The sequence below is a fragment of the Musca domestica genome, unplaced genomic scaffold (assembly GCF_030504385.1).
Source record: "Musca domestica strain aabys unplaced genomic scaffold, Musca_domestica.polishedcontigs.V.1.1 18, whole genome shotgun sequence".
NCBI classification, from domain to species: domain Eukaryota; kingdom Metazoa; phylum Arthropoda; class Insecta; order Diptera; family Muscidae; genus Musca; species Musca domestica.
Genome location: NW_026712238.1, coordinates 7,593,304 through 7,616,664, shown reverse-complemented (window position 1 = coordinate 7,616,664; position 23,361 = coordinate 7,593,304). Strand labels below are relative to the sequence as shown.

Below are 23,361 nucleotides of genomic sequence, written 5' to 3'. Positions count from 1 at the left end.
AATTGATATCTCTTCCGTATTTTTTAAGTACAACAAAAAAAAAAAAAAAAAAACAAATGTTAATAAATAAAAAAATCTACTTTCTCTTTTATATATATATATATATGATTTAATTCCGAGGCAAAATCTGATGATCAATATCTACCAAACTATAAAATTATGCACAAGCAGAACAAATATTCTCAGTTGATGGATCTGTAATACCTTTGTCTTGTAGCATAGTTGGGAGTATATACGAACTGACTTTTTGAGTAGAACTATAATTTTTGTGTTCCGTATTTCTCAAGTTATAGTGGTAGTAACTCACCACACGTCTGTATCATGTAAGAGTACAAGCTGGTTATCGAATGCATGAACCCCCCATTAGCAACAATTGAAATCTAGATGGTGCTCTGCTTATTGTGATGACACAAAATCAAAGCGATACAAAAACAAGTAAAAAAAAACATTAAGTTTGGCCGGGCTAAACTTTTAACACCCTCCACCTTAGGGTAAAGGAAACATTAGAAGAAATGTGGCAAAAACCATTAAAATGCAGAATATCGGGAGGTATCGTTATATGGGGTCTATACCAAATCGTGGACCTACACATGCAATGTTTCGCCAAAGGAGCTAGAACCCATTATGACCTACAAATACCAATTTTCAGACAAATCCTTGAAAAAATGTGGCATAAATCATCAAAATTTATTGGTATAGCCCACATGTAATGGTACCTCCCTATTTTCTGTATTTTGGTGATTTTATCGACATTATTCACCGGAATTGTTTCAAATTTGGTATTTGAAGTTCGTAAGGGGTACTACATCCTATGACTGAAAATTGTCTGTGCAGGTCTACGTCTTCGTATAGCTCCAACATAACGGTACCTCCCTATATTCGGAATTTTGATAATTTTAGCTACATTTTTCACCGAATTTTTTTATTCAGGTTTCGCATTTGAATATTGTAATGGATTATGACAAAAGTTGCCAATGCAGGTTCACGTCGTCGTATAGACCCTAATATAACGGCTACATCCGGTATTTTTAAGATTTCAACAGAATTTTTAACGATTTTTTTTTTTTTGAAAATTGCCAAAATCATTTCAAATGGTGGGAGGTATTCAAAGATCGGCTCGGCCGAACTTACAGCTCTTTTACTTGTTCTATTTATAAGTGGAGACAAATGACGCTGTATTGGGATAAGACTGAGAATCCAATCCAAGTCCAATCCTCGTCAGTTCACTCGGTTTTTGCCTTACCTCTCGGTGATCAGATAATCACACGAAGATTCAGACTATTCACACTAGGTTTAATATAGATATTAGGTAATGAAGAGTTAAAAGAAACACTAATTAATTATTTTACATTTCAAAAGACTTCTAATTGTCCGGAAGGAGTGGGACGATAAATTCCATATTTACAAAAATAATGCTTTATTTCTTTCAGAGATTGATCCGACTGCGTGATTTAATATTTGGGTTTCTAATAAAACGTATGTAAAGACGAAAAAGGATATCGGATCCTTCTGCCTTCATAATGGTAGCCGTAATATGCACTCTGTAATAACTATATTCGGGGAAATATATCAAATATAGCTCAGAAATACCTTTGCCAAATTTTATCGAGATCGGTTCTGATTGGGGAATATCTCCCATATATATTTTTATTCGATTTCAAGTTAATTGCGCACCAAATGGGTAAAACAAGTGTTTATATTGATTTAATAGATCCGGGTCTTAAACCAGAGCTTTCGGGTCAAATATATATGTACCCAGTCCGTCCCTCTGGAAAAAAATAATTTTCCCAAATAAGATTACAAATACCTACCAATGCAAAAAAAATATTCAAATAAATGACGAAACATACAAATTAAAATATTACGATATAAATCAATTTTTACAAAATACAATAGAAAACAAGTAAGCAAAGGCTACAGTCGAGCGGGGCCGACCGTTGAATACCCTACAACACTATAATAAATGATACAGTTTATATAGGCGAGATACTCGAAAGAATTCCACAAGATATTGTGACAAATAATAAAAGAAAACCATCAGATTCCGTTCTCTAATTTTCGAATAATAGCAACTTTAACTAATTTGTTCATTTCCAATTTATTGGTAGATGTTGCACGTAAATGGTCTTCCTAGATCTGGAACCAATATTTCCCATAGACCTATAATCTCTCAGAAGTGGCAAAAGATTAACATTTATCTTATATATCTATATGAGATACAAACATTTGACTATATTCTTCCACGAAATCAGCGTTAACGAAATAGTCAGAAGTGTGTCTTTCCTATATTTGTGAATTCTCCAAAGAGTCACTATAATGGACATTTTCGTATTTTGTCTACAAAAGTTGGCAAACTATTTCACACATTGAAGTTGGCAAACTATTTCACACATCCAAAACTGCTTGGCGTTTGCAATGTCCGGTAACCCCCATTCAAATTTGCGTGAGTATCGGGCGATAATTACGACCTGCTGACAATACTGATATCCTAACTACTTAGTTTTGTTAGCTGTAGAAATATTACCAAATGTTTAATTCAAAATGAAAATATTCCAAAAATATGACAAAATTGAAAAAATATGAGAAAATTTTACAAAATCAATATTTTCATCTTTCGAGAGATATTTTTATGCGATTTTTTAGACGTTGTTTCTTTCCTGCCAAGAGGCCATTCTGAATTAATGAGAACTGTCGAAATCAGTTCAGCCGTTCTCGACATATAAGAGATCTTTCAAGCATATCTTCTTTGATAGACATATATATCGCAGATATTTTGCTATATATCCGATTTGATGGATGTTAACATCAATGTAAAGATCCGAAGTAACCTTGTCATGGCTTTGTGATTTCGTCGGGATTTAAAATATTCGCGGTTTAATGAAAAATTTTGAATTTTTTCAACACAAAAGATATGGTCTATTTTACCCGCTAAATATTATCCGATGACCACCCAAATTGGTAGGCTTCTTCCCTGCCCTAAACTCTAGCCACATGCGAAATTCCGCGATTGGTCTATAATTGCGACCTGTATAGCTACTGCAAAATCCGACATTTTTTCAGTATTTGGTCCATTTCAACCCCTAAACATTTGGCGATCATCTCCAAAAGCAATAGGGTTCTATTCTGGTCCAAGCCCCACCTACATTCTAAATTTCGTGAAGATCGGACCATAATTGCGACCTGTAGAGTGATTACAAATTAACATGGACAGACGGACAGACGGACGGACGGACATACATAGCTAGATCGACTCAGCTCGGCGAGCTAGGAAGATCCATATATACTTTCCTATGTGGGAAACCAATATTTCGAGGTGTTACATAAATTCTGGCCCAATCAAACTTATAATACCCCAACACATAGTGTTGTAGGTTGTTGTATAAATAATGGCACATAAACACTAGTCAGATGTTTTGTTATGGCTACGGCAGAAAACCAAAATTCAATTGGTATGTCATAAATAGTCAATTACATCATACGCCATAAGATTGGTTTATATGCAAGCTGCATGTCTTATTGAACCTTCCGTCATAAAAATAGATAAAACTAGCATTGTATTTTCTAAATGTTCCTTAAAATGCTAAAGTCAGTGGTTTTCTTATGGCTGTGACAGAAAACCAAAATTTAATTGGTATCTACGGTAACGGCTATGGCTATGGCGTTATGGCATGTCAACTAATCAATTGCATTATAGCCCATAAGATTGGTTTGAACAACTTTTTATATGGTTACGGTTAAGGGACGTCTGGATGAACGATAAGCCATAAACGTTTTTTACGATTGATAAAAATAAGAGTGCATTTTTTTAAAAATTCCTTTTAATGCAAAAGACTATGCCCGCCCTCGCTTACTAAGGATAACATTTCTAAATCATATTTCTATTATCATTAAATAGAGTAAAGTCTTTCCTATTATGCGATCGCCATAGAATCTATGGCATAGATAATGCGCCATTGATACTCAATTTACTCCTAATTCCGTCTCTTTAGCCAAAGAGAAACAATATAATGTCGTACTCTCTTTTGATTAACTTCTCTGAGAAATGAAATCACAACAACAACAACTTAACACAATATTTGTTTACATTTCAACACGCACACACAAACTTAGCTTTGCTTGGACTTCTTTTGTTCTTTTTTTTCTCAGCACAGAAATGCAAAATTATTTTACGCAATAAAGGAATTTACAATTTGATTAAAAACAATATTAAGTATTACATTGAATAACCACTTGCACTAAATAAATACTAGAGCATTTATTGATTAACGAAACGAGGTAATTGCATTTAACTCTTTGCTATGATTAACTCTGACAAAAAACCGAGTAACACACGACGATTAAATCAACGACTTGATGCAAGGCGGGCTCAATGACAACTGAGATTACATAGGCATGGGCGAAAAGGAGACCACAAGATAATTGAAAGTGTAAGTGCTGGTTGAGACGGGAGATTTCTTCCAGGGGTAAAGAAACTGCATGACAAAACCAAAATAAAAACCTTAAAGGAGTTATGGCCAAAATAAGAAAATAAACTATTCAACAACTATTTAAAACACCCTAAAAATGCGAAGATCTCAAAAATAAAGGAGTTGTGGCCAAAATAAGAAAATAAACTATTCAACATTAAAAAACGACGATTTAAAACTCCGCAAAAATGCGAATAACTCAATAATAAAGGAGTTATGGCCAAAATAAGAATGTAAAAAGTTCGACGATTTAAAACACCCTTAAAATGAGAAAAGCTCAATAATAAAGGAGTTATGGCCAAAATAAGAAAATTATTCAAAATTAAAAAACGATTTAAAACACCCTAAAAATGCGAAAAAACTCAATAATAAAGGAGTTATGGCCAAAATAAGAAAATAAATTATTCAACATTAAAAAACGATTTAAAACACCGTAAAAATGCGAAAAACTCAATAATAGAGGAGTTATGGTTAAAATAACGCAGTTATTAAGATATTAACTGTGTCACAAACAAGCAAACCTATTTAAATATTCTTCTCGATTATGGTGTCGCTTATGGCATATTAAAGAAGCAGATATTCAGTTTTAAAATGTTTCAATTTTAGTGATACGGTTTACTCACATATGTCGCTATTTACGCATCCATAAACGTTAAATTATTCCCTGTCATTTGCAACTTTAAATAAAGTCATCCACTTTGTGTCGCATGATGGTGGTGGATTTTTTTGCATTTCCCCGGCACAATTCCTGCAATGAAGAAAAAAAAAAATATTTCTTTTGTTGTCATTGGCATTACTTTTGTCATTTACAAGTGTCTCCATGTACATGGCAAAAACACACACACACACACAAAGGAACGCATTCATAAATACATATGTATGTATGTAAATATCGGCTGAAAATAGAAATTTGACTGTAACACTTATCAGTCTTTTGCTCGATTTCCTTTTATTTTCCATTTTTCTACGAATTTTGAATGTCTTCTTTCTGCTCCCGTCACTTCCCTTTCCTGTTCGATTTTTATCTATTCAAATTTCTGCATGGCTTCGTTCCTCGTTTTTTAAACCATTGAATTTATTTTTGGCAAATACTGCCAAGATTGTTGTCATTCGAGTTGGCAATGGAAGCAATATTGTTTTCATTTCGAATTGATTTGCGTGCCGAACGGCAGTCTCATTTTTGATTGATTGATTTAACATCACACATTCCTTTGGAGTCAACTGATTAGACACGCATGAATATGTGTGTGCGTAAGGGAGGATGGCTCTTTTCCATTTGCGTCTCGGTAGTGTTTACATTCTATTAAGAAAGGTATTAGAGTTTTGTTGTTGTAGCAAAGGTACAGTGGAACGTTTTCGCAAAAAAATGAGAAAATTAAATATTCCATCATAAAAACACGAAGACTTAAAGAACGAATAATGTAAACAATTAAAAATGTTAAAAAGTGTTAGTCGGTTTTCCCGACAGATGTACATTTTGACTTCTTATGATTATTCAAATGGTTGAATCTCCATGGCATAGGTTCCGAAGGAATGGGCTAATATTGTCCATTTCGTATCGGACCTAAATAAATATGATATAAATATTGCGACGTGCCAGCTTTAGACCGTATTGGCTACTTCCTTCACATTATATGTGATGTGTGATAATTTTTAGCAAATGTTAAAATGTGCGTGAGTTACCACACATACAGGGTGAGATAAAAAAACTGCAATAAAGTCAAACGCCATAATTTTTACATTTTTTTATTTCATTGAATGAAAGCAAAAAATGTCGGAAATAGCATTAAATTTTAGGATACGATTAGATTTGCTCGAATTGATCATCTTTGGCACGAATGATGGCCTCAAACGGCCAATGAAACCATCACACGCTATCCGAATGTTACTCTGCGGTATTTTGGCCCATTCCCGGCGAAGCGCTGGCTTGAGGTGATCGAAACTTTGGTATTTTTATACCCTCAGCCATATGGCTACAGAGGGACTATATCATTTGGTACGGTCAAAACGTGCCTAGTTGAAATAATGGTTTTAGACCCTAGGTCTCTTTGAACCAAATCCGTTTCAGAACATTTGGAGTCGATCTACCGATGTCCGTCCGTCCGTCTGGCTGGCTGGTGCGCACGATAACTCTCGAAGGGAGTATCCGATTTGAACCAAACTTGGTACATCATAATATTTTTGTCAAACTTAGATCGAGTTCGGAGATGGGCAATATCGGTCCATTCCTTCTGGTACCTCCCACACAAAATGTCAAAATTTTCAAAGAAAATAATTTATTGCACAAAAAGAGAAAGGATAATCCGATATTTCAATATTTTCATCAGTGCCAGGTCAGCTGCGAAAATGGACAATATCGGTCCACTCCATCAAGTACCTCCCCTACAAAGGGTCAAAATTTTGAATAATTACAACTCCTATAAAATGTGATGTAAGAGTCCGATTGTCTTTAAATTTCACACATCCCAATAATTTTATTAGCCAGAGGTCTGGTGTGAAAATGGAATGTATCGGTCCACTTCTTCGGGTAACTCCCCCACAAAAGGTCGAAATTTTCAAAAACAAAAAAAAAATATTTTTTTTCTGCACATAAAGAGAAGGAATAATCCGATTTTGCTCAAACTTTGCAAATCCTTATATTGGCATCAGTTCTAGGTCAAGTACGAAAATGGACAATATCGGTCTACTCCATCAAGTACCTCCCCAAAAAAGGGTCAACATTTTGAATAATTACACACATTCCAATACTTTTATAAACCATTTCTTCTGATACCTCCCCCATACTTAGTGTTCAAGATTTTGAAATACAAAAGGCTAAAATAAAGCAAAATAAGCATCCAAATCTCTTCAAATTTCACACATAAAAAATTTTTAGATAACACAAGATCTATTATGAAGTTGATATATATCTGCGAACCCCTTCTGGTACATCACCCACAAAGAGTCACAATTTTCGCTAGTTTCGCTATAATGTTCGGCATTTATTCTGATACCACGGTCGATTAATACAAGCGGAGAGCGATCATCGGCTGTTATGGCGGCCCAAACCTTCACCATGGCCGGCGATTGAGTTTTGGTGGTCATCCGAAGGTGCACATTTTCAGCTGACCTCTTTGGCAAGTAAACACGATTATTTTGTTTGTTTACAAACTGCTGCACAACGAATGTTTTCTCATCGGAGCGGAGAAATCCAAATTCGGCAGTTCACCACTTTCGGCCAAACCAAAAAAACTCTTCAGCTCTTTTGAGTCTACTTTCTTTCTGTTGCAGTGTAAGTTCTTGCACCTCTTGGAATTTCATGGCTTTACCCCGAGCTAATTTTTCAATATTTGCCGGATGGAATATTGCGATAAGTTCAGCTCTCGAGCCATTTTTCGGCCACTGCGACGCGGGTTTCGACCAAGTCGCTTCTTTTCTTTTCGAACCATTTCTGATGATGTTGCTGTTTTCTTCTGTCCACTTGCTTGACGTCGGGTACGAGACACAAAAGATTTATTCACATTTAAATGCTGGAGAACACTCCAGCGATAGCCACTTGTGGTTTTCCAGCCAAATATAAAGAAATTTTATATCTTTTTATACCCTACACCACAAGGTAGTCAGGGTATTATGTCTTTGGGCATTTGTTTGTAACAGGCAAAAGGAAACGAGATAGACCCATAGTTCCTTTGGATGATCTGCATAGAATCACATTCTGAGTCGATTTATGCATGTCCGTCATGTATTTTTGTAAACAAAGTACAGGTCGCATTTATTGCCCGATCCAGATGAAATTTTGCAAAGATCTTTTGCTTGGCCCAAGGACGAACCCTATTGAAATTGGAGATAATCGGTCAAAATTTAGATATAGCTCCCATATATATCTTCGTCCGATTTGCCTTTTATTGTGCACCAAACGTGTAATATCAGCCCGAATTGTATAGAATTTTGCATATACACCCAAATTAGGCCTGACAATAAGTATGCCAAATTTTATCGAAATCCGTTCAGATATAGCTATAGCTCCCATATATATTGTTCACCCGATTTGTTATTTTTGTCCTCCACAACCGTAATATGCACTCTGTGACAACAATATTTGGAGATTATCGAGAGATTATTTTTCGAGATCGGTTCAGATTTGGATATAGCTCCCATACATAACTTCGTTCGATTTACCTTTTATTGTGCACCAAACGTCTAATATTTGTCCAAATGGGATGGAATTTGGCACTTACGACCGAATTGAGTCTAGAAGCTAGTATGTCAAATTTTGTGAAGATCGGTTCAGATATAGCTATAGCTTCCATATATATTATTCATCCGATTTGGTATATTTGTTACCCACAACCGTAATATGCACTCCGTAACAACGATATTCAGGGAAATATATCAAATACAGCTCAGAAATGTCTTTGCCAAATTTTATAGAGGTCGGTTCAGATTTGGATATAGCTCCCATATATATCTTTATCCGATTTCAAATTAATTGTGCACCAAATGGGCAATACAATTCCGAATTTAAAAAATACAAATGCTTCGGCATATTTAGTCCTTTGAACTTTAAATTATAATCATAATCATAGCGTGTATGATTGAATTCTCCCATAAAAACTTTTAATTGTTATGTGGAGCTCTACTTAATTAGCAAAGTGGTGTAGGGTATCATAAAGTCGGCCCCGCCCGACTTTAAGTCTTTCTTTACTGGTTTTACTTAACAAATTGCAAAATGGAAATTCTGTCCACAGACCCACTGTAATTCGTTCTCCATACATTACCAAGTTTGTGTTCATATTGCTTTTTCCACTTTTTGAAATTATGTTATTGACACAAATGAACAATTTTAATTTTTTTCCTCGGTATTGACATTCACGGTAAATTAAATGTCTACCTTTTCCAGTGCCACGCACGCACCCTCACTCACAAACACACACACACACATGTGTGCACACATTTTTCTGTGTCAGTCAGTTATTGATTAAAACTCATTTATTGTAAATTCGTTAAAGCCATTTTATCTTTTTGTGGATATAATAAATATTTTTATTACAAATTGTTTTCATATACTAATGAGTATTTAAAGGTGAAATATTGAATGGGTATTGAAAAAATTTTTAAAAATGAAGACAAAAAGACAATTTATTTAGTGAATGTAAAAATGCATTATTTTCAAGGATGGCCAATACTTCAAGAAATGAGTAGGGATTTTGAGAATTTTATTTGTGCATGATAAAAAAGTCGTAAGGGTATTATGTCCTTGTGCATTGGTTTGTAACATGGAGAGGAGTTACCTTTGAGGATTTTCATAGAATCACTTTTTGTGTCGATTTATGCATGTCAGTTCGTCCGTTCATGTAGTTTTGTTAACGATGATTTATCTAGACCAAGGACGAATCGGTTCAAATTAAGATATAGCTCCCATGCCCAGTATCAATTCAAATGATCTAAATGAATTTTGACACAACTGACCGAATTCAGTTTAGAAGCAAGTATTGAGAACCATTCAGATTTTGAATAGGTTCGATTTACATCTTCATCCTATTTTTTATTGTCTACCATATATGTAACATCAGCTCAATTTTGATAGATTTTTTCATATTCAACCGAATATCCGGCTCCGCCAGATTTTAGGACCCTCCTTACTGGTTTCTGTATTTTCATTCAACAATATTAAGTATCATTCGAGTAGTCGAACCGTTAGAAATATTGATGTATATACCTACATATACAAATATATTTTCCTACATATTTTCAAAAAAAAAAGGAAAGTTCGGCCGAGCCGATCTTTGAAGACACTCCACCATTTGGAACGAATTTGGCAATTTTCAAAAAAATAAAATACGTTTAAAATTCTGTAAATATCTTAAAAATACGGAAAAATAGCCGTCACATTAGGGTCTAAACGACGACGTGAACCTGCATAGACAACTTTTGTTATAAGTCATTTCAATATTCAAATACGAAACTAGAAAAAAAAACCAGTAAAAAAAACATTAAGTTCGGCCGGGCCAAACTTTTAATACCCTCCACCTTAGGGTAAAGGAAACATAAGAAGAAATGTGGCAAAAACCATTAAAATGCCGAATATCGGGAGTTACCGTTATATGCGGGCTATACCAAATCGTGGACCTACACATGCAATGTTTCGCCAAAGGAGCTAGAACCCATTATGACCTACAAATACCAATTTTCAGACATATCCGTGAAGAAATGTATCAAAAATCATCAAAATACCGAATATTGGGAGGTAGCGTTATATGGGGACTATACCAAAACGTGGACCTATACATACAATGTTTTGCCACACGAACTAGGACCCATTCTTCCCCACAAATACCATTTTCAAGACAAATCAGTGAAAAAATGTGGTAAAAACCATCAAAATACTGAATAATGGGATGTACCGCTATATGGGGGCTATACCAAAACGTGGGCCTATACATACAATGTTTCGCCACATGTACAGGAACTCGTTATGACCTACAAATACAAATTTTCAGATAAATCCGTGAAAAAATGTCGCATAAATCATCAAAATACCCAATATCGGGAGGTACCGTTATATGGGGACCCTACCAGAACGTGGACCGATATATCTTATTTTCAATACTTACCATCCTAGGCACAATAAAAATTGCTCTGCTAAATTGTGATGTGATGTAATGTGGGCTGTATCGTGATTTCAACAGACAGACAGACGGACAGACAGACAGACGGACATCGTTAAATCGAATTAGAATTTTATGCTGATTATGAATATATATATATACTTTATGGGGTCGACGACGAATATTTAAGGATGTTACAAACGGAATGACAAAGCTAATATACCCTTCTTTCCAAGGTGGATGGTATAAAAATCCAGTGAATAATGTCGCTTAAGACATCAAAATACCGAATATCGGGGGTTACCGTTATATGGGGACTATACGAAGACGTGGACCTGCAGGGACAATATTCTGTCCTAGGCTGTAGCATCCATTACGAACTTCAAGTACCAAATTTGAAACAATTCCGGTTAAAATCATCAAAATACCGGAAATATTGAGGTACCATTGTATGGGGGCTATATCAAAACGTGGACATACAAGGCCCATTTTCAATATCAAAAGTTCTGCATACAAAATATACATTTGGGTAAAATTTTGTCAACCTTCTTCATTTCGTTCGGAAGCTAGAGTGATTTCCATAGATGGACAGACGGACGTACTTCCCTAAATCGACAAAGCATTTTATGCTGATCAAGAATATATATAATTTGTGGGGTCTAAAATGTATATTTCGAGGTGTTACAAACGGAATGACAAACCTAATATACCCTCCTTGCTATGGTGGAGGGTATAAAAAAATTGATGTGTATTACGAAATGATGTTGTCAGGTAAATTGTGAAAATTAAGAAAGATTGTAACTAAAATGTGAAGGCAACAACTGACAAGGCTATAACTCAGAAGTTTGACTCACGAAGCAACGGTTAGTAACTTAAACTCACGTAGACCTTTCACTTTCGCAAATTATTTTACAACTCATCCCCCTTCTCTCTGACTTGCTTGAATACCCCACTCTTAATACTTTTTGAACAAACCCCTTGTAAATACAAATAGTTAATAACCCATATCCCATAGCTTAAAGTATTTAATTAAAATCCATACTCATACGGATAATAAATTTCAATATCCTCTACTCGTTCAAACCATTTAAGTTATTAGTTAAGTTTTTCAAATAGGGTATTTGAATATTCATTTTTTGTTTTTTTTCCCTGCGTCCATTTGTTGAAAGTAATTCGATTGGTTTGTTACATGTTATTTTTATGTTTTTTACTTTCAGAAACGATGTTCATCCCGTGTTATTGGATGGGACCATGGTCCAGCACTGGCTGGCTGACCTCTTCCTGAACGCGAGCGGTGTGGTAAGCTATGCCTTAAATGAAGAAACTTTAATGAGTTTTCTCGTTTGTAACCGCAAAAACCACTAAACCGGAATATAACATAAAGTTTTGCTGTTTTTGAGCAGGACCGGGCAGCAGGAGTGTAGCTCATTGGTGTCGAAGTGGTCGTTCTTTTTTTTTTTTGTTGCTTAACTTTTTTCCTGGCCTACAAAATATTGGCAACTTGTAACATACAATGTGTATATGTATGTATGTGGGTGTGTGTGTGTGAGTGACTTGAGTTCCTTTTCTATGTTTGGCAGTATCCAATTTCTAAACTCTTTCTCGGTTTTTTTTCTTCCTTTTTTGTCTAACCAACCAAAACCTACGGATTTTCCACAACATTTTCTACACAAATACCAAAATTGGTTATATGAAGTTGCTATTTTTGCGAAATGAACAGCAGCATAACTTTTGCTGGAGCGAGCCTGCAACTGGGCATAGACGAAGCCGGAGCAGGATGATATGTTAAAACATGAAAAATATGCAATGTAAATTTTCTTAGACCTACAAATACATAATTTTGGTTTAACGAACAGACCAATCAAGTGTGAAAACTTGACCGACCAACAAAAAGGAAAAAAACAAAAAAACCCTATCTTAGCCGGAGTTAAATTAGAAAACCCCCCGATTTTGTTGGTAGCGTTGGGTGGCGGTTAAGAATGGAATAAGTTCTCTCCCACTTTGTTGGCAAAACTTAAAACTAAAAGTGTTGTAGAAAACCACTTTGTTGGCAATACGAAACTTAATTTTTTGCTGACTCAAAGTCAAAAGGCGGCTGCAAATTTTCTTTGCTAGACTTCTGTTCCGGCTTGCATGGAGAATTTTGCCGAGTTTGTTGTAAAAGAACATGAATTAATTATCAAATAAGCAAAATAAATTTCCATACATTTTGACGTTTTTTGCAAAAGTAGCCTCCGAAGAAAGATAAATGGTTTTTAGAAGATTTCCAGTGATGCAATTCAACGAAGACTAAAAACATAAACTCTGCCAGTGGCATGAGTTATTGTAGGCTGTAAGGATTCCCAGATAATAGGGTTGTTAGAAAGATTTAATATTTTGGTAAAATTTTAAATAGATAGCCAATTATGTGGTAGCGCCAGATATGTGGTTTTCTGTACATATAGCGCCAAAAGAAATTCTTTAGGTGCGTAATATGTGGACAATTTTTCGGAAGTTTTTCCTTGGAATATCTCATTGACACGTTCATTAACAGGTAAGTTATTTATGGGTCTTTGAACCCGGACAGCCCAATTCTGTTCAGTACATGGAATCAAAGTAAATCTAACCCGGGTGTTGGACCCGAATTTTCCGTTCAAATATTCGGGTTTTCGGATCCATCTCCTAAGAAATAAATAATTTCCCAGAATCATGGTACAAATGCCTACCTCTGACTGATTTTAGGCATTATTTAGAAAATACGTTTGGATATCTTCAATATAACAACAAGTAAAAGAGCAGTAAGTTCGGCCCGGCCGAATACCCTCCAACATTTAAAAAGAATTTGAAAATTTTCGAAAAAAATAAAATTCGCCAAAAATTCTGTTAACATTTTAAAAATGGGCCTGTACGACGTGCACCTACATAGGCATTGTTTGTCACAAGCCATTACCATATTCAAATTCGAAACTTGAAATAAACGGTGAATAATGTAGCCAAAATCATCAAAATACCGTACATAGGGAGGCACCGTTATATTGAAGCTATACGAAGACCTGGACCAGCATAGACATTTTCTGTCACAGGCTGTAGCTTCCATGACGAACTTCAAATACGACATATCAAACAATTTCGGTGAGTATTGTCCCTAAAATCGTCAACATATAAGGAGGTACTGATATATCAGGCCTATACGAAGACTTGCACAGACAATTTTCTGTCTCAGGCTGTAGTATCCATTTCGAACTTCAAATGCCAAATTTGAAACAATTCCGGTAAATAATGTTGCTAAAATCATCAAAATACAGAATATAGGTGGGTACCGTTATAGGGGGCTATACGAAGACGTGGACCTGCACAGACAATTTTCTGTCTCAGGCTGTAGTATCCATTTCGAACTTCAAATGCCAAATTTGAAACAATTCCGGTAAATAATGTTGCTAAAATCATCAAGATACAGAATATAGGGAGGTACCGTTATATGGGGGCTATACGAAGACGTGGGCCTGCACAGTAATTGTTCTGTCGTAGGCTGTACTATCCTTTTGGAACTTCAAATATCAAATTTGAAACAATTCCGGTGAATAATGTCGCTAAAATCATCAAAATACCGAATATAGGGAGGTACCGTTATAGGGGGCTATACGAAGACGTGGACCTGTACAGACAATTTTCTGTCTTAAGCTGTAGTACCCATTACGAACTTCAAATACCTAATTTGAAACAATTCCGGTGAATAATGTCGCTAAAATCATCAAAATACCGAATATCGGGAGGTACCGTTATATGGGGGCTATACGAAGACGTGAATCTGCACAGTAATTTTTCTGTCTTAGGCTGTACTATCCTTTTGGAACTTCAAACACCAAATTTGAAACAATTCCGGTGAATAATGTCGCTAAAATCATCAAAATACCGAATATAGGGAGGTACCGTTATATGGGGGCTATACGAAGACGTGAACTTGCACAGACAATTTTCTGTCTCAGGCTGTAGTATCCATTTCGAACTTCAAATGCCAAATTTGAAACAATTCCGGTAAATAATGTTGCTAAAATCATCAAAATACCGAATATAGGGAGGTACCGTTATAGGGGGGGCTATACGAAGACGTGGACCTGCACAGTAATTTTTCTGTCTTAAGCTGTACTATCCTTTTGCAACTTCAAATATCAAATTTGAAACAATTCCAGTGAATAATGTCGCTAAAATCATCAAAATGCCGAATATAGGAAGGTACAGTTATATGGGAGCTATACGAAGACGTGGACCTGTACAGACAATTTTCTGTCTTAGGCTGTACTATCCTTTTGGAACTTCAAATATTAAATTTAAAACAATTCCGGTGAATAATGTTGCTAAAATTATCAAAATACCGAATATCGGGAGGTACCTTTATATGGGGGCTATATGAAAACGTGGACTTACATGGCCCATTTACGAACTTAACCTGCCTACTGAGAAAAAAAACATGTGTGCAAAAGGTTAGCCTTCTATCTCAATTCCTTCGAAAGATATCGTGATTACAACAGACAGTCAGACAAACAGTCAGGCAGACAGACACACAGACGGACATGGCTAAATCGTCTTAGAATTTTACGCTAATCAAGAATATATGTACTTTGTTGGGTCTAAGATCATTATTTCGATGAGTTACAAACGGAATGACAAAATGAATATACCCTCCATAGTATGGTGGGGGTATAAAAAGGTGGATTTACCCACGCCCTAAATTGTGCAAAATTGGTGCTATAAATTTAGACATTAGCCTCTGTGAAGAATGCGTTTAGGGCCTTTAAACACCCAAAATCAGCCAGACGCGATATAAGGTCCTTATGTACATAAGTGGGTTCATATTATTTTGTATTCTAATTATTGAGGATAGCCTTATTTAGGCGAAGATCATATTCTTGTGATTTTAATCGATAAAACTTATTTGTTTATTTCACTTTGCATGTCTCTTACTATTTGTTGCGATTGAAAAATCGATAAATTGGCAAATACGGATACATTTTAATGCTTGTTTATTTAAGCTAATTTTCGAGATAGTTTGAATTATGTTCTGCTCTTCAAAATGTCTCTTTCAATATCTTGTCCATCTTTGAATTAAAAAACAAGTAAGCAAAGGAAAAAGTCGTACGGGTCCGACTATGTTATACCCTACAACACTACAATATGTTAGATTTCGCTTTTGAAATTAGGATTTTGACTAGGGACATTTGCCTAACATTTATGCACTCCGTCGGGCTGTTAGTTGTTGTGGTCCATTTACAGCTAAATATAATCCAATGGACATCCAAAATGCTAGAATTCTTCCCTGTCCTTAACTCTCTTCTCAGGCGTGTCGACTGGCTTCAATTGTGTGATCGGAAAAACATTTCTGTTTTTGGTTAATTTGAACCCCTAAATATTTTGCAATCATCTCCAAAAGCAAGAAGCCCCTCTGTAACTCCAAATTTAGACTCATCTATATGATTTGCTTGTCTACGATATTTGGCTATATCCGTCAACGAAATCAGCATAAAAAAGCCAGAAGTTCGCCTTTTGTATATTTCACACAAAATTAGTGGTCCATTGTACCCGCTGTCCTAAACTCTAACTTTATGCGAGATTTCGAGTCCTTTGGTTTCTATTTGTGACCATTATAACGGCTGCAAAATCAGGAAAATTTTTAGTTGTTGGTCCATTTCAACCCCTAATATATTGCGGACGTCATTGAAAACAATAGGCCTAGCCCTTCTGAGCCCAACCCTACCCTTGTGAAAATTTTCGTGAGGATCGGACGATATTTGCAACACTTATATAATATCCCCAACCTGAGTTGTTAGGTGAAAAAATATTACAAAATATTAAAAGTCAAATTGAAAAAATCGCATGCGATAAAAAATATGAAAAATAAAAAAAAATGTCACATAATACTACAAAATCTATATTAACATCATTATAGGCATATTTTTCTGTGATTTTTTTAGATTTTATACTTTTATGTCAAGAGGGCATTCTGAATTGACAAAATTTGTCAAAATCGTTCCAGCCATTCTGGAGCTATAAGCATTCTAACCAACATCCCCTTCCTTTGTATATACACATTGTATATATTTCGCTATATATAACCGATATATTTACTATCGGCATTTACGTAGCGGTCAGAATTAACCTGTTCGTCTATTTGTGATTTCGCCGGGATTAAAAATATTCGCGGTTTAATGGAAAATTTGACTTTTATTTATCACAAATGCTATGGTCTATTTCAACCTCTAAATATTACCCGATGACCATCAAATTTGGAAGGATTCTGCCCAGCCCAAAGCTCTAGCCCCATGCTAACTTTAGTTTCGATTGGTCAATAATTGTGACATGTAGAGCAACTGCAAAATCAGGAAAATTTTCAGTTTTTGGTCCATTTCAACCCCTAAATATTATGCGATCATCTCCAAAAGAAATAGGGTTATATTCTGACCATATCCCCACCTCCATTCTAAATTTCGTGAAGATCGGGTCATAATTGCTACCTGTAGAGTGATTACAAATTAACATGGACAGTCGGACGAACGGACATACATAGCTAGATCGACTCAGCTCGACGAGATAGGAAGATCCATATATACTTTCCTATGTGGGAAACCAATATTTCGTGGAGTTACATAATTACACATAGTGCTGTAGGGTATAATGACAGCCAGATAGATACTATAATATACTCAAAACTATGAGCATAGACAAATAAAGGTATGGACTAAAAAGTTTTAAAATTTACCTCTTCCGGCATATGTCACTATGGTTGATCTTAGGACAATAAAGTCACTCAGGGCTAGTGAAGTCACTCTGCTATTTAAGTTCTATATTTTTATATTTTTACGACATAGTAAGGCGATGTCAATGTCAACAAAGTCACTGTTTCGTTTTCAATTAATAAATAATAATAAATAATAAAAATATTCAATATTTTGTATTTTGAGGGAATTGAGTGGATAGACTTATGCTCTCTCACAGCATGAACGACATCTATTGAAGCACTTTTTTTCAAAGATAACAACTTTTTAGCCTATACCTTTATTTGTCTATGCTATTAGTTGATAAAAACATTTATTATTTAATAAAAAAAAGCTTAAATAAAAACAAACTCACCAAGACTTCATATTACGTATTTGAAGAGATTAAACAAAACACTTATTAAACACACACTCTTCAATAAGATAACATCGATGCATCCATCTCATGATTCTCTTCTCTCTCTCTCTCTCTCGAAATTAAAGAGTAAATTTACCAAAGAGTAATTAATTTCATTTGTCTTGCTATTCACTCACTCATTTGCACACACTCTCAACAATAATAACTAACAACAACACACGTTTTTACCCGACGCGTCGTTTTAATTTGCTTCTTCCTTCTACAATGAAATATAAATTCACAAATTAAATGGATATTTAAAGGAAAATAGAAACACAAAACCGAATTTAATTTTAAAACAGCACTTTCGCGTAACAAATCACATAAATTTAATTAAAATTCAACATGTATATCATAAATACTAACAAAGAAATAACCGACCCGACATGATTTGCATTGTCATGCGATGCGAGCTTAAACAGAACTAAGGTGAAATGAGACGTTTCACAATGCAGATTACCAAGGAGAGAACAATAGCGAATATGTTTTTTTTTTGTTAAATTAGGTACATACTTCGAACAATAAAAAAAATCAAAAGGAGACGAGACAGCGGCTCCACATAAATTGCAATTGAGAGTTCTATAAAAATAGGCCCAACTGTTATTGAAACTTGAAGGTATTTTGGTTTAGACGAATAATGGATCAATAATCGTCCCAAAGACTATCAGAATTATAAGCGTGGATTTTTTAAAAATATTTTTTTTATTTTTAGAAAATTTTGAAATTTTGAAATTTTTTTTTTCAAATATTTTTTTTGAAGGTCCATCAGAGTTATAATCGTGGATTTTTTAAGCATATTTTTTGAAAGACCATCGGAGCCATAAGCGTGTTTTTTTAAAAATATTTTTTGAAAGACCCTCGGAGCCATAGTCTTGTTTTTATACCCTACAACACTATGTGTTGGGGGTATTATAAGTTTGATTGGGCCAGAATTTATGTAACACCTCGAAATATTGGTTTCCCATATAGGAAAGTATATATGGATCTTCCTAGCTCGTCGAGCTGAGTCGATCTAGCTATGTATGTCCGTCCGTCCGTCTGTCCGTCTGTCCGTCTGTCCGTCTGTCCATGTTAATTTGTAATCACTCTACACGTCGCAATTATGGCCCGATCTTCACGAAATTTAAAATGTAGGTGGGGTTAAGGTCAGAATAGAACCCTATTTGTTTTGGAGATGATCGCCAAATGTTTAGGGGTTGAAATGGACCAAATACTGAAAAAATTTCGGATTTTGCAGTAGCTATACAGGTCGCAATTATAGACCAATCGACGCGAAATTTCGCATGTAGCTAGAGTTTAGGGCGGGTAAGAAGCCTAACAATTTGGGTGGTCATCAGATAATATTTAGCGGGTAAAATAGACCATATCTTTTTTGTCGAAAAAATTCAAAATTTTTCATTAAACCGCTAATATTTTAAATCCCGGCGAAATCACAAAGCCATGACAAGGTTACTTCTGATCTTTACATTGATGTTAAGATCCAACAAATCGAATATATAGCAAAATATGTGCGATATATATGTCTATCAAAGAAGATATGCTTGGAAGATCTATTTTATGTCGAGAACGGCTGAACTGATTTCGACAGTTCCCATTAATTCAGAATGGCCTCTTGGCAGAAAAGAAAAAACGCCTAAAAAATCACATAAAAATATATCTCTAAAGATGAAAATATTGATTTTGTAAATTTTCTCATATTTTTTTCAATTTTGTCATATTTTTGGCATATTTTCATTTTGAATTAAACATTTGGTAATATTTCTACAGCTAACAAAACTAAGTAGTTAGGATATCAGGATATAATATACAGATCGCATTTATGGCCCGATCCCTACGAAATTTTGCATGGGGATAAGATGAGGGTCAGAATAGAAGCCTACTCTTTTTGGAGATGATCGCCATATATTTAGGGGTTGAAATGGACCAAAAAACTGCAAAATTGTCAGCAGGTCTTAATTATCGTCCGATCCTCACGCACATTTGAATGGGGGTTACCGGACATTGCAAAAGCCAAGCAGTTTTGGATGGCCATCCAAAAATATTCAATGTGTAAAGGAGTTTGCCAACTTTTGTAGACAAAATACGAAAATGTCCATTCCAGTGACTTTTTGGAGAATTCACAAATACAGGAAAGACGCACTTCTGACTATTTCGTTAACGCTGATTTCGTTGAGGAATATAGTCAAATGGCTGTATCTCATATATATGCGTTTCAGTCAAAAACCAATAATAAATGTTAATCTTTTGCCACTTCTGAGAGATTATGGGTCTTTGGGAAATATTGGTTCCAGATCTAGGAAGACCATTTACGTGCAACATCTACCAATAAATTGGAAATGAGCTAATTAGTTTAATTTGCTATTATTCGAAAATTAGAGAACGAAACCTGATGGTTTTCTTTTATTATTTGTCACAATATCTTGTAGAATTCTTTCGAGTATCTCGGCTATATAAACTGTATCGTTTATTGTAGTGTTGTAGGGTATTCAACGGTCGGCCCCGCTCGACTGTAGCCTTTGCTTACTTGTTTTATGTTATTTTTAAAAATTTTTGGATGAATGAATTTTTAAGAAAATGATCATCCTTCGCGGGGAAAGTAGCAGTAGGCCCAGACGGTACTTTAAGTTTTCACCCCTGACCTAAGTTTGATATAAATATTACTATAGGGATGTTTTTACTCAATTGTGAACTGAAACCTTATGGCCCTCTTATCAATATCGACCCTAAATTATGCTTTTAAAATTTATGCGCTATAATTGATAATTCGGTTTTAATCTCACCATAATCGGCATAACCTTATATTACAACAACACTGCCACAACACGACAGCTGCAATCCAACAACTGTCTAAAAATCACCACAACGTTGCTAGACTTTTTTGTTGGGTGTTTTTCTTTACCTCTTGTTTTAATTACATTAAACATACATTAGAGAGCTACACCAGTCAAGTATGTAATAAGAACTACTTCCGACTATCATCGTGACTCACTCCCTCTCTCTCCCCCTCTGCTGTCTGCCTCATCAAGTGTCTTTCGAAGGCCCGTCAAAAAGGCAATTACTTTGCTTAAAGTCAAATATCTTTCGTCAGTGGTTCGGTGTGCCATAGAAAAAAAACAGTACAAAAAATAAAAGACAACAAAAAATAAAGAGTAAAAATTGCGCCTGGCCCACAGCTGTACTTAACACAAAGTAATCAAAAAGTTTTGCTATATTGTGGTTAAAGTCATCGCCTCCATCATTCGCATCCTCATCATCAACAGCGGCGAAGATTTTGGCGATGATGATGACGGTTAGCTTCATTATTATCATCGTTTCGCTGGAATAATAACAGTTGATGACACTTCCACCTACCACCGTTAAATGCCAGTTCGGCTAGTTGGCTGGCGGATGACTGACTGGCTCGGCTGCTAAATGTCGCGAATGTGTGAGAATGTCATGAAAATGAGCCAACCCTTGGTGGCGGGGCAGTTCATTTTTGTTTTAACTTGTCGTTTTTATTTCGACCAACTTTTATTTCCAATGATGATGATGATGATGATGACGGTGGTGGTGATGGTGACACGACGACTATGATGACGACAACAACTGCATGCCACACGGTTTAGTCTCCGAAAATTGTTCCACCAACGAAAAAGTCATTTCGGTTGCCTGGTCGGCACTTGGTGTTCCAGTTGTTGGCGGCGGATGTTGATGTAATAGCCAAAAACTCAGTCAGTTAGTCAAGCTGACAGCGTAGTTAAACGCAACAGACATGTGGAGTAAATCCACCGCACGAATATGACCAACATTTGTATTGTCATGCATGAGGTCGTACACTGGGGGACATTGCAAATATCTTTCTCGTGAAAAATGGCTTCGAAACTCTTATTTTGAATAGAGATTAAACATCGGCATTTCTGCAAAAGAGATAGGAGTACAGGGTGAGCTGGAAATACTGCAACCAATTTCAGACTGCTGCCATTCTTAAGCCACTCGTCCGACAGCTTTTAAAACTATTCCAGTGACAACTTATTACATTGTTCACAAGCGTACAAAAGCATTTTGGTGAGAATTTTCCAGAAAAAAAGTTATTCGTGATGGAATTCAAGCGAGTTGTGTGATTTCTTTATATTTGGCTGGAAAACCACAAGTGACTAGCGGTAGAGCACTCCAGCATTTAAATGTGAATAAATCTTTTGTGTCTCGTGCCATCACTCGTTACCGTGATACGGGTAGCGTAGCCCGACTTCAGAAATGGTTGAGAAAGCAAAGAAGCCGAAAAATGACTCGTGAACTGAACATATTACAATGTTCCATTCGGCAAATATTGAAAAATGAGCTCGGGGTAAGGCCATTGAAATTCCAAAAGTGCAAGAACTTACTGCGCTTGGCCGAAAGTGGTGAACTGCCGAATTTGGTTTTCTCCGCTCCGATGAGAAAACATTCGTTGTCCATCAGTTTGTAAACAAACAAAATGATCGTGTTTACTTGCCAAACAGCTCAGCTGAAAATGTGCACCTTCGGTTGTCCACCAGAGCTCAAGCGCCGGACATGGTGATGGTGTGGGCCGCCATAAATGCCGATGGTCGCTCTCCGCTCGTATTAATTGACTGTTGCATCAGAATAAATGGCGAATATTATCGTGAAAATATTCTGGAGTATGCTTTAAAGCCTTGGACACGCAAACATTTTGGCCGCAGACTTTTATATTCCAACAGGACTCAGCACCATCGCACTCAGCACGCGCCATCCAAGAATGGTTAAAAAATGAGGTTCCTCCTTCATTTCCAGCGCAAAAAGGTCACCAAAAATCTCCAGGTACCAATCGTTAGGACTATTGTGCCTGGAGCGTTTTGGAAAGCATGGTTGCCACAAAAACATACCAAAGTGTCGATCACATCAAGCAAGCGCTTCGCCGGGAATGGGCCAAAATACCGCAGAGCAACATTCGGGCAGCGTGTGACAGTTTCATTGGCCGTTTGAAGGCTATAATTTGTGCCAACAAATCTAAATCGAACAAATGTAAACTTATTCTAAAATTTGATGCTATTTCCAACATTCTTTGCTTTCACTCAATAATTTCTTTTATCTCACTCTGTATGGGAGCTTTATCCAAATCTGAACTGATCTTGATAAAACTTGGCAGTTGTATTTCTGAATTGCATCTGATATCTGTGTGGGGT

At 35.8% G+C, this 23,361-nt stretch overlaps 1 long non-coding RNA gene across 1 annotated transcript in view; it reads right to left on the bottom strand.

Annotated features, from left to right (window-relative positions):
• Positions 1 to 5,089: 5,089 nt before the first annotated feature.
• Positions 5,090 to 23,361, bottom strand: part of LOC131801880 (uncharacterized) — a 71,662-nt gene continuing 53,390 nt past the window's right edge. Inside the window, exon 3 of the long non-coding RNA XR_009341947.1 lies at positions 5,090 to 5,214. This is a non-coding gene — a long non-coding RNA (uncharacterized LOC131801880). The remainder of the gene's footprint in view (positions 5,215 to 23,361) is intronic.